The following is a 12,254-nucleotide window of genomic DNA, read 5'->3' as shown; positions in this document are numbered from 1 at the left end:
CGCCTCTCAGAGGCACCCTGGCAAGTTCCCTACGGTCCCCGGCAGAAGGCGAGGGACACGAGGGTTTCCCGCCGCCCCCCGAGAAAGACCTGGAGAGTCCTTCTTCAACGCGTCTCGAGGCCCTAGTCCCCTCCCGTGACTCGAGAGCCAGGACGCGCTCCCCCTCGCCACGCGCATGGAGACCTGACTTCCCTGGCGCCGCACGAGAGGCTCCCTGAGATCCTCGTCGTGCCTCGGGAGAAAACCCCCACGGGCGCCGCAGCTCGAGGAAACCCCGGAGACGCCCCCATCCTCGCGAGCTGAGGGCCTTCTTTTCCTGCATGGCCTGGAGAGCAATCCCGGGTCCTCTCTCCAAACGGAAGAGGAGGCTGGACTCCCTTGAGGCCGCTCAGGGGGCTCCAAGAGACCCGCGTCGCGACTCGAGAGGAGAGCGGAGTCCTTGGCTTCCCCTCGAGACGAGGCCTGACTCCCCGGGGGAGCCTGGAATGCAACCCCGAGATCCCTGCCTTCCCTGGAGAGGAATATTAGGTCCTGGACACACCCCTAGGTGAGGTCTCTTCGGCCCTGCGGTGACTCGAGCGCAACCCCCAGCTTTCCCTCGCAACCCGAGGGGAAGATTGGGCTTCCCAGGGCCAACCCAAGGGGAAGGCTGAGATCCCCGTCGTAACTCGAGAATCCCGCCGCAACTCGAGAAAAACCACGTGGTTCCCACCTCTTGGCAAGAGGAGGCCCTTGCCCGCCACGGCGTCTCAAGGGAAGTCCCCTGTTCCGCCCTGAAGGGCGAAACGGTCCCTGACAGCCTTCCTGCGACCCCCAAAATTCCCCCGACACGCCGGGTTCCCTCGAGGGGAACACCGAGGGTCCCGGCACCGCTTCCTCTGAGCCCCTTCTCCCCTCCTGATCGCGACAGGAGAGGCGATTCCCCTGCGTGGTCTGGAAGGTGTTCCCGGCCTTCCCGGCGCACCTCAGGAGGAGGCCGGTCTCACGAGGAAATTCGAGACGAGCCACGTGGGTGGGGCCACATGCCGAACGCCCCCGATTCCCCGGTCCGCCCTTGAGAAGGGCCCGACGCCCGGACCCCTCTTCGAAGGCAACCCTGTGGGGGAAGGCACAACACGAAGGGGCACTGCCACCCCCGTGCATCGTCCGCAAAGACCCGCGGGTTCCACACACAGCTCGACGAGGGGCCTGAGACCCCCTGAGCAACTCGAGAGGCCAGCGGGGTTCCCTTCCTCAGACAAGACGAGGCCTGACTCTCCTGTCCCAACTCTGCAGGGACCCTGCGGTCGGAGTCCGAAACGGAGAGGAAGCCTGAGGTTCCTGCCTCCCCTCGAGGTGAGGCCCTCTTCCGTTGCGCCAGACCCAGCGGAGTCCCGAGGGGCCCCGCCACCTCCACAGGATCCCTCGCCTCTCAGAGGCACCCTGGGAAGTTCCCTACGGTCCCCGGCAGAAGGCGAGGGACACGAGGGTTTCCCGCTGCCCCCCGAGAAAGACCTCGAGAGTCCTTCTTCAACGCGTCTCGAGGCCCTAGTCCCCTCCCGTGACTCCAGAGCCAGGACGCGCTCCCCCTCGCCACGCGCATGGAGACCTGACTTCCCTGGCGCCGCACGAGAGGCTCCTGAAAGGTTGTTGTTGAATCACGCGAATACACCAGGATTCTTGGCTCCCGGAGGAGAAGAATTCAATCCGGGGCCAGAGACAAGGCTTGATAGCTCAGAGCTTTTGTGTAATAAAGTTTTATTAAAGTATAAAGGAGATAGAGAAAGCTTCTGACATAGGCATCAGAAGGGGGCAAAAAGAGTACCCCCTTGCTAGTCTTTAGCTGGATGTTATATAGTCACTAGCAGTCTGTTAATGAAAGAAAGGAATGTCTTGTAATTCAGAACAGCACCAGGCCCCTTGCCCATAAGATGTATTTTGGGATAATCTTGGGCCATAAAATAATTAACTTGAATCTTAAAGAAGGGCAGACCACCATACAAATAGTTTCATTTACATAGATTAGGGGAACAATATCTGAGTATAACATACTGGTTTGTCAAGTAGGTTTTGGGCCAAGAGGCGGAACCGACTTGGAGACAGAGTTTGGGGTAAAGGCGTAGTACATTAGCATAGCTTAAGACAAACATTTCCATAAGAAAAAGGCATTGGTTATCTCTAGGCTCAAGAATAGCTAACTTCAGGTGAAACCAGGTGTCATTATGGCAACACAGTATTTTAAGAGAAACCTCTCTTTAAATTTGTATAGAGAAGGAAAAAAATATTGCTAGTTTGTTTCTTCCTGCCGCTTAAGAGAGATAAAAATGTCTGACACTTGCAGGCTATTTCCTCCATTTGGAGACCCCTGGCCTTCCTGCCTGTTACCCTCTCATTCCACCCTTTTCTTTTAGGAGAATTATGTTGCCTAGGGAAAAGGGGCGTCGTTCTCATTTCATAACTACTTCCGAGCTGACAAGGGGCGTTGTCCCTAAATTGATGAGGCAACATATTCTCCTAATCCTCATATTGAGGATATCTGATCCAGGGGCCCCAAATAGTAGTTGGAGGAAGCTACGGCAGTAGCAGGAGTTTGAGCAACTATTTGTAACTTAAAAGCTTTCATGCGGCTAGAAGCAAATCTAGTTATACAATTACAGATGTAGGGAGCAAACAGCAAGAACAAAACAACCAGAATTATTAAAAGTCACATTATGTCCATAGTTAAAGTGCAAAGTGTTGCACCAGTCCATTTTAGGGTTGGTAGTTGTCATCAGATGAAGAAGAGGCATCGCATGTGATTGCTGTCGAAGGTATTCACAGACTTGGAGAAAGTCTTTTCCTTGAAGTGAGGACGTCCACCACGGGAAGCCTTCCATTGACGAAGAGGGGAGTGCTCCACAGACCCAGCAGTTTATCCTTTAGATCTTCTCGAGCTGTATGGTTTAAAGTTAGGAATTGAGAACAATCGTGATCAGGTGTTTCATTTTCTTTCTCAGGAAGAAAAGTGGCAGGATTTAAATTTTCACAAACTTTAAGCTTAGTTACTGGTCTTTTTAACAACAATGACTGATACTTAAGAAGCCTACTGTCTGTCATCCAAATATTAACCTTAGAATTTAAGATTTCACTCACATCATGAGAAGTCAGGACAGTAAGGTTTCGTCTATTAATTATTTTTAAAGCTTCAGGTGTTAATAAAGCCGCTGTCCCAATTACTCTTAGGCAGTGGGGCCACCCACGTGAAACTACATCTAATTTTTTGCTTAGATAAGCAACAGGTTGTTGGTGAGGCCCTCGGGGTTGTGTCAAAACTCCCAATGTCACACCTTTTCTTTCAGTGACAAACAAATTAAATTTTGACCCTGTGGGCAAGCTCAGAGCTGGAGCTTGCAGGAGAGCAGTCTGAAGAACCTTAAAAGCCTTTTGAGTTTCTGGAGACCAAACCAGTTTGTCGGTTTGGGCCTGCTGAGTTTCAGCTATAAGTTTATATAAAGGCCGGGCAAGTTCCCCGTAACCTGGAATCCAAATGCGACAGTAACCTGTGATTCCCAAAAATCCTCTCAATTGTCTTAAAGTCATAGGTAGGGGGTGATTTAGTATAGGTTTAATTCTCTCAGGGCCTATGGCCCTAGTCCCTTCTGATATGATTAGGCCCAGATATCTAACCGATTGTTGACAAAGCTGAGCCTTTTCTCTTGATGCCTTGTAACCACAGTCCGCCAGAAAGTTTAAGAAATCTTCAGAGGCTCGCGAACAAGCTTCCTCTGTCTCAGCACAGAGCAAAATATCATCTACATATTGTAACACCACTGTTTCAGAGCTATTAAAGTTTTGTAGATCTCGTGACAAACTTTGTCCGAATAAGTGAGGACTGTCACGAAATCCCTGGGGCAAAACTGTCCAGGTTAATTGAGAAGCTGGCTGCGTAGGGTCTTCAAAGGCAAATAGGAATTGACTTTCTTCCGCCAAAGGTACTGAATAGAAGGCATCTTTTAAATCAATTACTGAGAAATATTTGGCCCGTTCAGGAATTTCAGACAATAGAGTATAAGGATTAGGCACTACGGGGTGTAAAGGAACTACAGCCTCATTTATTATTCGTAAATCTTGAACTAGTCTCTATTTACCATTTGATTTCTTTATACCCAAAATAGGAGTGTTGTAAGAATGTTGCAAGAATGCAAGAGTGTTGTAAGTTAACAGGAAATTAATAGTCCCTGTTCCTTTAAATTTTTAATGATGGGTTTTAACCCTTTTTTAACTTCAGGTTTCAGTGGATACTGCTTCTTATGTGGAAATACGTGCGGGTCTTTGAGCTTAACAACTACAGGAATAGCATTTTGAGCTCGACCCACAGATTTTCCATCTGCCCATACTCTAGGATTTACATTTTGTTCAACTAAAGGGAGAGAAAGGGAGGGCTCCATATTCATGAAAACAGAGGCATGGACCTTGCTCAGTATATCCCTTCCCAAGAGGGGTGAGGGAGATTCTGGCACAATCAGAAACTCGGGTGAAAACAGCACAGAATCCCAGTTGCAAGATAAAGAATAACTGAAATAATACCTTTTGGCTCGTCCAGACAGTCCCATTACGGAAGCGGATCGGGAAGAAAGTGGGCCAGGGGCTTCAGTGAGCACAGAATAAGTTGCCCCAGTATCTAAAAGGAAATCGACGGATTGGCCCCCCACAACTATTAATACCTGGGGTTCCTCAGGTGTAATTAGGACGGGAGCTTGTGTGGGGACCCCCGGGCACCTTCAGTCCTGATTGTCTTGAGAGTCCGACCCGGGAGACCTACGCCTCTGGGGGCAGTCTCTCTTCCAGTGTGGTCCTTTGCAGACCGGACATGGAGCCGGGGGCGGCTTAGATGCCTGAGGGCAATCCCGCTTGAGGTGCCCCCCCCTTTCCACAGTAGTAGCAAGCCCATCTGTTTTCACCTGGGCCCCTCTGGGCACTTTTCTCAGGCTGTTTAAGAACGTTTTTCATAGCCATGGCGAAGGCTTCCGCCTTTTCCTTTGTCTTTTTTTGCCTTTCTTTCTTTTCCTCATATTCCCTACCATAATAGACTGTCTGAGCCAGTTGTAACAGAGTATCTAAAGACTGATTTGGTCCATACGCCTGTTTTAATAGCTTACGGCGGATATCTGGAGCCGACTGAGTGAGAAATCTATCCTTTAAGATCACTTTTCCCTCTTTACTTTCGGGATCAATCTCAGTGAATCTGTGAAGGCCTTTTCTCAGTCTATCTAGGAATTTACCAGGAGCTTCTTTTTCCTCCTGTTCTATATCTGCCAATTTGCCATAGTTCAAAGGCTTAGAACGTGCCTGTCTAAGTCCTTCAAGAATACATCTAACAAAATGATTCTGATCCCATCTTCCTTTAGCTGTGTTGTAGTCCCAGTCTGGTTCTATGGTTGGGACCGCCTGATTCCCAGTGGGGAGGGCCGCTATCTCGTTCTCCCTCTTCCCTACTGATTCATTACCAAGCCATTCATCTCCATAAGCAACCGCTTTTCCCAAAACTCGAGTCTTTGACTCGGGAGTCAGCGTTTGTCCTAAGATATACATCACATGCTTCCAAGTGAGGTCATAAAGCAGAGTAACACCTTTAAAAGCTCTAATATATTTTTCTGGGTCATCTAAATAGTCTCCCAGATCCTCCTTGATTCTTTGTATTTCTTGATAAGAGAAAGGCTTATATTAACTCTCACAGACTGATTATTTCTCCCGGTGGGTGTTTCATAAAGAGGCAACAGCTTGTGTGGCTGTTCCTCAGTCTCTCTGGCTGCTCTGCGCATATGATCCCAGGGATAGATTGGAGAAACCTGTTTTTCTTCTTCTCTTTGTCTCCTGTCTTCCATCTCATCTCTTACTTTGATGGTCTGAGCTTCTACTGAAACCAGAGTGGTCTGAGGTCGTACTGAGACAGGAGATGTTTGGACCTCCATGTGGGCAGTTTGAATCCCAGTTTGGAGTCCCCAGCACGGGGGCAAAGTAAGAGGACAGGAGGGAGCTGAAGGTTTCACGCCCAAATCTATACCCTTAGGACATAAGTCTGGCATATTTCGCAGAAAGTAAAAGGGCAACACATATGCTACTTCTACCCATTTCCCTTGTTCCTTACAGAACCGGTCTAATTGTAGAACAGTATTATACTTAAGAGACCCTCCAACCTGCCACCGTTCGCCGTCCTCCAATGGATACCGTGGCCATGCAGTATCACATAGGAAGACCAGGTGTGTCTTCTTTAAGCCCTGGGGATCAAATCTATCCCAGTTTTTCAGGATACAGTTCAAAGGAGTGAGGCTGGAATTGTTAGCTCCCATCTGTAAGAGAGAAAAAAAGCGACCAGCGCCATTTTTTCTACCGGAGGCGTCCCTCCCTGCTCTAGATGGGGGTGTAGACAGACGTTACACCAAAAGCTTTTCCTTCCTGGTCGGACTTAGTCTGTCCCTTACCGACGCAGGCGCCGTACTCGTCCCTCCCGGTTCTACCACCGAGATGGGGTGGGGATGTACCAGGGGTAGACTTGATAGCATCCCTACTTGACGTCCAGCTCTTCACCCTTAACCTTGTTTGCCTCTGATGTCACCTGGGGTGAATCAGAGTAACCTTCCGGAATGCCTCCCAAGCTAAAACCGCTGTGGGAAACATTTGTCACCTGAGTGCCTGTGCACGACCCTGAGCATTTTTTTGACTACAATAAGACCGACGCGAACATAAAACCGAGATGTTCTTTTCAAGCATCACCACACCAGTATAACAGCCTCCTCTGATCCACTAAGAGCCGGCGTTACCCATCGCAGTCCCAATCTGAGTAACCTTTAACCTCAGAGATGTTCTGGGAGCTAGAGCTCCATCTAGCTTCCGAACTTTCGATTCCTAGCGAGGCTAGGCGCTTTCATGAATACCAATCCAAGTTTGGGACCTAAGCCACAGTATACAGTAACAATATAGATCACAAGTCTCTTGAAAGTCTATGATCCGATAGATTAGGTTAGTACTTCTAATTCTCAAGGAGTTATGAAATGGTCAAAGAGACCGAAAAGTTTGACCGAGAAAGGAGAGTTCGGTCCACACGCTTTGCCCATTTCTGGTCGGTTCCCGAAGGAGACATTGAGTGCCTCTTGGCATTGGCAGGTCGGTATAACGCCCCAACAGGTTTCTGCCATAAGCCGTATGAGATCACTGTGGAACCGCAGAGCAGGGCCCCTTACTTGCTTCACGCAGGGCCTGCCATTCATTCACACAAGCACACGGTAGAGTTAGTAAAGCACAGCAGAAAACGTGTTCGCTAAGAGAACAAAGAACTAAAGCTCCAAGCATCCTTACCTTGTCCTGAAGGATCCCGGACCAGCCCCCAAGATGAAAGGTTGTTGTTGAATCACGCGAATACACCAGGATTCTTGGCTCCCGGAGGAGAAGAATTCAATCCGGGGCCAGAGACAAGGCTTGATAGCTCAGAGCTTTTGTGTAATAAAGTTTTATTAAAGTATAAAGGAGATAGAGAAAGCTTCTGACATAGGCATCAGAAGGGGGCAAAAAGAGTACCCCCTTGCTAGTCTTTAGCTGGATGTTATATAGTCACTAGCAGTCTGTTAATGAAAGAAAGGAATGTCTTGTAATTCAGAACAGCACCAGGCCCCTTGCCCATAAGATGTATTTTGGGATAATCTTGGGCCATAAAATAATTAACTTGAATCTTAAAGAAGGGCAGACCACCATACAAATAGTTTCATTTACATAGATTAGGGGAACAATATCTGAGTATAACATACTGGTTTGTCAAGTAGGTTTTGGGCCAAGAGGCGGAACCGACTTGGAGACAGAGTTTGGGGTAAAGGCGTAGTACATTAGCATAGCTTAAGACAAACATTTCCATAAGAAAAAGGCATTGGTTATCTCTAGGCTCAAGAATAGCTAACTTCAGGTGAAACCAGGTGTCATTATGGCAACACAGTATTTTAAGAGAAACCTCTCTTTAAATTTGTATAGAGAAGGAAAAAAATATTGCTAGTTTGTTTCTTCCTGCCGCTTAAGAGAGATAAAAATGTCTGACACTTGCAGGCTATTTCCTCCATTTGGAGACCCCTGGCCTTCCTGCCTGTTACCCTCTCACTCCCTGAGATCCTCGTCGTGCCTCGGGAGAAAACCCCCACGGGCGCCGCAGCTCGAGGAAACCCCTGAGACGCCCCGTCCTCGCGAGCTGAGGGCCTTCTTTTCCTGCATGGCCTGGAGAGCAATCCCGGGTCCTCTCTCCAAACGGAAGAGGAGGCTGGACTCCCTTGAGGCCGCTCAGTGGGCTCCAAGAGACCCGCGTCGCGACTCGAGAGGAGAGCGGAGTCCTTGGCTTCCCCTCGAGACGAGGCCTGACTCCCCGGGGGAGCCTGGAATGCAACCCCGAGATCCCTGCCTTCCCTGGAGAGGAATATTAGGTCCCGGACACACGCCTAGGTGAGGTCTCTTCGGCCCTGCGGTGACTCGAGCGCGACCCCCAGCTTTCCCTCGCAACCCGAGGGGAAGATTGGGCTTCCCAGGGCCAACCCAAGGGGAAGGCTGAGATCCCTGTCGTAACTCGAGAATCCCGCCACAACTCGAGAAAAACCACGTGGTTCCCACCTCTTGGCAAGATGAGGCCCTTGCCCGCCACGGCGTCTCAAGGGAAGTCCCCTGTTCCGCCCTGAAGGGCGAAACGGTCCCTGAGAGCCTTCCTGCGACCCCCAAAAGTCCCCCGACACGCCGGGTTCCCTCGAGGGGAACACCGAGGGTCCCGGCACCGCTTCCTCTGAGCCCCTTCTCCCCTCCTGATCGCGACAGGAGAGGCGATTCCCCTGCGTGGTCTGGAAGGGGTTCCCGGCCTTCCCGGCGCACCTCAGGATGAGGCCGGTCTCACGAGGAAATTCGAGACGAGCCACGTGGGTGGGGCCACATGCCGAACGCCCCCGATTCCCCGGTCCGCCCTTGAGAAGGACCCGAGGCCCGGACCCCTCTTCGAAGGCAACCCTGTGGGGGAAGGCACAACACGAAGGGGCACTGCCACCCCCGTGCATCGTCCGCAAAGACCCGCGGGTTCCACACACAGCTCGACGAGGGGCCTGAGACCCCCTGAGCAACTCGAGAGGCCAGCGGGGTTCCCTTCCTCAGACAAGACGAGGCCTGACTCTCCTGTCCCAACTCTGCAGGGACCCTGCGGTCGGAGTCCGAAACGGAGAGGAAGCCTGAGGTTCCTGCCTCCCCTCGAGGTGAGGCCCTCTTCCGTTGCGCCAGACCCAGCGGAGTCCCGAGGGGCCCCGCCACCTCCACAGGATCCCTCGCCTCTCAGAGGCACCCTGGCAAGTTCCCTAAGGTCCCCGGCAGAAGGCGAGGGACACGAGGGTTTCCCGCCGCCCCCCGAGAAAGACCTCGAGAGTCCTTCTTCAACGCGTCTCGAGGCCCTAGTCCCCTCCCGTGACTCGAGAGCCAGGACGCGCTCCCCCTCGCCACGCGCATGGAGACCTGACTTCCCTGGCGCCGCACGAGAGGCTCCCTGAGATCCTCGTCGTGCCTCGGGAGAAAACCCCCACGGACGCCGCAGCTCGAGGAAACCCCTGAGACGCCCCCGTCCTCGCGAGCTGAGGGCCTTCTTTTCCTGCATGGCCTGGAGAGCAATCCCGGGTCCTCTCTCCAAACGGAAGAGGAGGCTGGACTCCCTTGAGGCCGCTCAGGGGGCTCCAAGAGACCCGCGTCGCGACTCGAGAGGAGAGCGGAGTCCTTGGCTTCCCCTCGAGACGAGGCCTGACTCCCCGGGGGAGCCTGGAATGCAACCCCGAGATCCCTGCCTTCCCTGGAGAGGAATATTAGGTCCCGGACACACGCCTAGGTGAGGTCTCTTCGGCCCTGCGGTGACTCGAGCGCGACCCCCAGCTTTCCCTCGCAACCCGAGGTCAAGATTGGGCTTCCCAGGGCCAACCCAAGGGGAAGGCTGAGATCCCTGTCGTAACTCGAGAATCCCGCCGCAACTCGAGAAAAACCACGTGGTTCCCACCTCTTGGCAAGATGAGGCCCTTGCCCGCCACGGCGTCTCAAGGGAAGTCCCCTGTTCCGCCCTGAAGTGCGAAACGGTCCCTGAGAGCCTTCCTGCGACCCCCAAAAGTCCCCCGACACGCCGGGTTCCCTCGAGGGGAACACCGAGGGTCCCGGCACCGCTTCCTCTGAGCTCCTTCTCCCCTCCTGATCGCGACAGGAGAGGCGATTCCCCTGCGTGGTCTGGAAGGGGTTCCCGGCCTTCCCGGCGCACCTCAGGATGAGGCCGGTCTCACGAGGAAATTCGAGACGAGCCACGTGGGTGGGGCCACATGCCGAACGCCCCCGATTCCCCGGTCCGCCCTTGAGAAGGACCCGAGGCCCGGACCCCTCTTCGAAGGCAACCCTGTGGGGGAAGGCACAACACGAAGGGGCACTGCCACCCCCGTGCATCGTCCGCAAAGACCCGCGGGTTCCACACACAGCTCGACGAGGGGCCTGAGACCCCCTGAGCAACTCGAGAGGCCAGCGGGGTTCCCTTCCTCAGACAAGACGAGGCCTGACTCTCCTGTCCCAACTCTGCAGGGACCCTGCGGTCGGAGTCCGAAACGGAGAGGAAGCCTGAGCTTCCTGCCTCCCCTCGAGGTGAGGCCCTCTTCCGTTGCGCCAGACCCAGCGGAGTCCCGAGGGGCCCCGCCACCTCCACAGGATCCCTCGCCTCTCAGAGGCACCCTGGCAAGTTCCCTAAGGTCCCCGGCAGAAGGCGAGGGACACGAGGGTTTCCCGCCGCCCCCCGAGAAAGACCTCGAGAGTCCTTCTTCAACGCGTCTCGAGGCCCTAGTCCCCACCCGTGACTCGAGAGCCAGGACGCGCTCCCCCTCGCCACGTGCATGTAGACCTGACTTCCCTGGCGCCGCACGAGAGGCTCCCTGAGATCCTCGTCGTGCCTCGGGAGAAAACCCCCACGGGCGCCGCAGCTCGAGGAAACCCCCGAGACGCCCCCGTCCTCGCGAGCTGAGGGCCTTCTTTTCCTGCATGGCCTGGAGAGCAATCCCGGGTCCTCTCTCCAAACGGAAGAGGAGGCTGGACTCCCTTGAGGCCGCTCAGGGGGCTCCAAGAGACCCGCGTCGCGACTCGAGAGGAGAGCGGAGTCCTTGGCTTCCCCTCGAGACGAGGCCTGACTCCCCGGGGCAGCCTGGAATGCAACCCCGAGATCCCTGCCTTCCCTGGAGAGGAATATTAGGTCCCGGACACACGCCTAGGTGAGGTCTCTTCGGCCCTGCGGTGACTCGAGCGCGACCCCCAGCTTTCCCTCGCAACCCGAGGTCAAGATTGGGCTTCCCAGGGCCAACCCAAGGGGAAGGCTGAGATCCCCGTCGTAACTCGAGAATCCCGCCGCAACTCGAGAAAAACCACGTGGTTCCCACCTCTTGGCAAGAGGAGGCCCTTGCCCGCCACGGCGTCTCAAGGGAAGTCCCCTGTTCCTCCCTGAAGGGCGAAACGGTCCCTGACTGCCTTCCCGCGACCCCCAAAAGTCCCCCGACACGCCGGGTTCCCTCGAGGGGAACACCGAGGGTCCCGGCACCGCTTCCTCTGAGCCCCTTCTCCCCTCCTGATCGCGACAGGAGAGGCGATTCCCCTGCGTGGTCTGGAAGGGGTTCCCGGCCTTCCCGGCGCACCTCAGGAGGAGGCCGGTCTCACGAGGAAATTCGAGACGAGCCACGTGGGTGGGGCCACATGCCGAACGCCCCCGATTCCCCGGTCCGCCCTTGAGAAGGACCCGAGGCCCGGACCCCTCTTCGAAGGCAACCCTGTGGGGGAAGGCACAACACGAAGGGGCACTGCCACCCCCGTGCATCGTCCGCAAAGACCCGCGGGTTCCACACACAGCTCGACGAGGGGCCTGAGACCCCCTGAGCAACTCGAGAGGCCAGCGGGGTTCCCTTCCTCAGACAAGACGAGGCCTGACTCTCCTGTCCCAACTCTGCAGGGACCCTGCGCTCGGAGTCCGAAACGGAGAGGAAGCCTGAGGTTCCTGCCTCCCCTCGAGGTGAGGCGCTCTTCCGTTGCGCCAGACCCAGCGGAGTCCCGAGGGGCCCCGCCACCTCCACAGGATCCCTCGCCTCTCAGAGGCACCCTGGCAAGTTCCCTAAGGTCCCCGGCAGAAGGCGAGGGACACGAGGGTTTCCCGCCGCCCCCCGAGAAAGACCTCGAGAGTCCTTCTTCAACGCGTCTCGAGGCCCTAGTCCCCTCCCGTGACTCGAGAGCCA

The 12,254-nt window shown here is 54.4% G+C and overlaps 1 long non-coding RNA gene across 1 annotated transcript; it reads right to left on the bottom strand.

Moving 5' to 3' along the window:
• Positions 1-1,720: 1,720 nt before the first annotated feature.
• LOC129640697 (uncharacterized) lies at positions 1,721-4,910 on the bottom strand. Its single transcript, XR_008708910.1, has 2 exons — positions 4,546-4,910; positions 1,721-2,912 (listed from the first exon to the last, which is right to left on the bottom strand). It is a non-coding gene; the product is annotated as an uncharacterized LOC129640697 (long non-coding RNA).
• Between the last annotated feature and the right edge of the window lie 7,344 nt (positions 4,911-12,254).

Source organism: Bubalus kerabau, unplaced genomic scaffold, assembly GCF_029407905.1.
Source record: "Bubalus kerabau isolate K-KA32 ecotype Philippines breed swamp buffalo unplaced genomic scaffold, PCC_UOA_SB_1v2 scaffold_25, whole genome shotgun sequence".
Taxonomy (NCBI): Eukaryota; Metazoa; Chordata; class Mammalia; order Artiodactyla; family Bovidae; genus Bubalus; species Bubalus kerabau.
The sequence above is the reverse complement of the archived record's forward strand: the minus strand, read 5'-3'. Positions and strand labels throughout refer to the sequence as shown.